Below are 2,113 nucleotides of genomic sequence, written 5' to 3' on the forward strand. Positions count from 1 at the left end.
GATGCTCTTAAGCTAGGACATTCAAACGGTTTTTGTGTGTCTCATTGTTTCATGGGCGAGGGCAAGTGCTCAACCAACCAACTTCCTATTTGGTTGATGGAATTATACGACACAAACGATTCGCCACAAACGTCACCTTCTGCGACGCATCTTTCTTCAGTTGACCGAGCATCACCGCATTGATCCTAAAATCATCCTGAAATCATAGTGCATTCCATTTTTACTAGTGCGTCCAGACTCCTCGTCCCACTCAATTCATGTTTTGAAACGGACGACAATCAAGATAACCACATTGATGGAAAAAAAAGGTTGTGCCAGCATCAACCAACTTATCTTGCGCACGGATCAGTTGGCTTGCCACTAGCACGCCATAAACGTCGGATCACTTACCGTCTCCGCCACACACACACACCCCATGCTGCGCTTGTGGTTTGCCACTGAGACTTTTAGCAAGACACACACACACCCCATGCTGCGCTTGTGGTTTGCCACTGAGACTTTTAGCAAGACACGTGCATTGCTGAGTTGTGGGTGGTCCTTTGAAGCTCAGAAGGTCGGTCTATAGATGTCCAGGACTGCCCTGTTTACGTTAACAAGCTTATATATAGACCTTGCTTCAAGAAGAAAAATAAATTAAAGCGAAACTCAAAATGAGGACTGAAATGTTAAGGACCAAGACTTTAGGGAACTAGATGTAAAATGCAGGGACCAAAATTTATAATTTTCAAGAACTGACAGGGGCCGCGCGAACGCGTACCCTCTCTATCACAAATTATGACGTTCACTCTCCCACTTGGGGAGATGATAGGCCAGGGCACCCACCAAGTGCACTGTGGGCCACCAACCTAGGCCACGGGCCTTGTTGATAGCCCGTCGACCCCGTCCAGGTAAGTATGTAACAAGGGTGCACCCGGCTGTCCCTTTATAATGAGCTCTCCCGCTCGACGAGTGCGCTGCGGGACGGGAGCACGCTACGCTAAGCTCTCAGGAGGTTAACTGGGCTCGTGTTTGTTCGATTTCCATTTGGGCCCAGCAACATACGTGGGCCTTGAGAGCCGTGGCAGCTTTGCCTGTCGTGGGCCTCGAGGGCGAGAGACGTCGCGTTTGTGTAGCCCCGGTCTTGTTAAAAAAGAAAAAAATTTGCTTAAAAAAAAGTAGCTTGACAATATAAAAAAAACTAAAGAAAGAGAATCGTTTACAACAGCGACGCACGGCAAGGGACCAGCCAGACAACGAGATGTTTCGAAAAGGGAAAACGAGGACGAGAGGGTACACGATCGATCGACGGGCTCACCACAGAAGTGTCGAGGCGGCCGGGAGCAACAGCGGCATGCAGAGCACGGCGACGGCGACACGAACGGCGACGATGGCGCCATGGCGGTGGCTGCCAGCCGGCCTTTATCCACGAGGGACGTGATTCTTGTGAACTACGGCGACGCGCGTGCCGACGCACGGGCACACGAGTTCAACGACGGTAAGTAAAGTACCAGTCGTTGACGCTTCACAATCAATCAATCGATCCATCTCTTCTACCGGCCGTCCATCGAATCAGCTTGACACCTACGCTCGCTCGCTCACCGCGTTCTCCAGGCGCCGCGACGCGTCCCGGCAGACGTACCATACGTGCCTGCTCCGGTCGCGCCACCGCGACGATCCTTCGCGACGCGTCACGGAGTGAACGGGCTACGTGCCATCGACGACACGCGCCGGCCGGCCGGCGAACGCACACGAGGTTGCTATCATTTTAAAACATTTTTGTTCACCTGACCTGGTCTCGCGGATTCGTGCCACCGAGGAAGAGGACGGGGAGCAGCGGAGCGGGCCGAAACGCCTCCTCTCTCCCGCCACCGCTGCGAGTTTCGTTCGAATCGGAGGCGTCCCGCGCGCGCCGCCGTGCGCAAGCGACGCGGCCTGGGGGGCCAGGCGGACCCCGCGGCGCACTCAAGTCCATCGATGTAGCCATGTGGAGACCGGACCAGGACGTACTGTGCGTACGCCCGGCTTTGAGGCCTTGCCTGTCGACTGGCGCGTCCGAATTGCCGAGCCTGCCCCTGCCTGCCTCCCGCGAACTACTACTAAAAAACGAAGCTGCATTTGCCGACCCGTCCAACAG

General features: G+C 54.5%; 1 non-coding gene across 1 annotated transcript; it reads right to left on the reverse strand.

Annotated features, from left to right (window-relative positions):
• Positions 1–734: 734 nt before the first annotated feature.
• On the reverse strand, positions 735–895 carry LOC123081245 (U1 spliceosomal RNA). Its single transcript, XR_006438715.1, has one exon. It is a non-coding gene; the product is annotated as a U1 spliceosomal RNA (small nuclear RNA).
• Between the last annotated feature and the right edge of the window lie 1,218 nt (positions 896–2,113).

Source organism: Triticum aestivum, chromosome 3D (assembly GCF_018294505.1).
Source record: "Triticum aestivum cultivar Chinese Spring chromosome 3D, IWGSC CS RefSeq v2.1, whole genome shotgun sequence".
NCBI classification, from domain to species: domain Eukaryota; kingdom Viridiplantae; phylum Streptophyta; class Magnoliopsida; order Poales; family Poaceae; genus Triticum; species Triticum aestivum.